This window comes from Oncorhynchus kisutch, linkage group LG10 (genome assembly GCF_002021735.2).
Source record: "Oncorhynchus kisutch isolate 150728-3 linkage group LG10, Okis_V2, whole genome shotgun sequence".
NCBI classification, from domain to species: Eukaryota; Metazoa; Chordata; class Actinopteri; order Salmoniformes; family Salmonidae; genus Oncorhynchus; species Oncorhynchus kisutch.
Genome location: NC_034183.2, coordinates 54,920,700 through 54,922,659, shown reverse-complemented (window position 1 = coordinate 54,922,659; position 1,960 = coordinate 54,920,700).

Here is a 1,960-nt window from a genome sequence, read left to right as displayed (position 1 = left end):
CTTATTGCTAAAGTAGTACGCCTCTCTCACACACACACGCTCACAGCTATCAGAGCTTGGTTGCTGGATCACAGCCATCTCGCAGAGGAGGATCCAAGAGAGCAAGAGGACGAGGGAGAGAGAGAGACAAAGGGAAGGAGGACGGAAGAAGGAGAGGAGCGAATAGGAAGCGGGGACGGCACGAGGAAGGAGAGACTAAACGCTTGTGTGAAAAAGAGAACGCGACGGACAGGAGGGAGGAGAAAAAAAGAGGAGGAACAGGAAACGCGATCCCTCTCGGCTCCAGCTGTCCGCGTCGCAGCATGGGCAATGCACCATCCCAAGGCATGTCAACGCTACTATCTCCATGTATACATAAATAGCAGCTCAATTGTAGTTTGCAATGTGTTTTATTTTCCAATCTGCTGGCTGTGCTATCAGATTCTCTCCCAGCAGGGAGTGGGGGGTTGGATGTGGGCGCTGGCGATGAGGCATTGCTAGAATGTGATGCTCTGAACAGATCCAGGCTGATGAGGGGGACAAGGATGCAGGGTGGCTGGGGAAAGGGATGTGGGGTTGTGGATGAGAGAGATGCTGGAGGAATTGGGTGGAGGTTGCAGGATCCATGCATGCGCTGAAGAGCTGGGAAATGGGAGGGGGGAGCAGAGGGAATAGATCTATCATTACTGAGGCAGGAGACGCTGGTGTGTGTGTGTGTGTGTGTGTGTGTGTGTGTGAGTTGAACAGAAGGTGGAAATACCGGTGTGTGGAGGTGGCGGTGACAACAGCTGCATCTGTCAGCCTCATGGGAAGCCTTGGGGAAGTGAAGCGTTCCAAGGATTGTGTGTGTGAGAGAGGGAGAGAGAGAAAGTAAGATGGAAATGAATGGGTGTGTAGAGCACAGTCAATTTGTTTGTGTGTGTGAGTGTAAAATCTCTCTCTCTCTCTCTCTTACCCTCTCTCTCTCTCTTACCCTCTCTCTTTCTCTTACCCCCTCTCTCTCTCTCTCTCTCTCTCTCACCCTCTCTCTCTTTCTTACTCTCTCTCTCTTTCTTACCCTCTCTCTCTTTCTTACCCACTCTCTCTTTCTTACCCTCTCTCTCTTTCTTACCCTCTCTCTCTGTTTCCAAACTGGAAAAAGCAGTGCACAGGTTTGGTTTGCTGACACACCCCTGAAAATGGAGGGAGACAAGTGTAAGAAAGAGGAATTCTTAGAGAGAGAGAGAGAGCAAGAGAGGAGTGAGAGGGTGTGTGTATGTCAGGGGGTGTGGGATGTAAAGACAGAAATGGATGAATAAAAAAATGCTCTAGGCATGGCTTAGTCCTAATGGGATGGATGGATATGCGTCTTTGATAAGCCAGAGAAGGAGGGAGCCGTAACAGAAACACAGGCAGAGAAAAGGAGAATAGGGAGGGATGGCTGACTGCTCAGAGTGGAGGGAGGACTATAGCTTGGGGAATTCTGCTACCTTTCTTTTCCTCCCTCTCTGTTTTTTCCTGTCTCTTCCCCTCTTCTTTCCTTCCCCCTCCACTGCTCTTATTTTTCCATCAACCAGGGACTGTGGTTGCTAGAGGGAAAACCAGTTGAGAAGAGAGAGATAGGGAGGATGTGAGAGAGAGAATGAAAGCAATGACAGAATAAAGGAGAGTTTAGGAGAGATGAGATGGTAGTGAAAGTAAGGGTTGAGGGAAGAACAGGCCAGGAGCAGTACAAAGACACAAGGTTGCTAGACAATGTGTTTGGGTATGACGCTACAAGCTTGGCACACCTGCATTTGGGGCGTTTCTCCCATTCTTCTCTGCAGATCCTCTCAAGCTCTGTCAGGTTGGATGGGGGAGGAGTTGCTGCACAGCTATTTTCAGGTCTCTCCAGAGATGTTCGATTGGCTCTGGCTGGGTCCCTCAAGGGCATTCAGAGAGTTGTCCCAACGCTCCCTCTGCATTGTCTTGGCTGTGTGCTTAGGGTTGTTGTCCTGTTGGA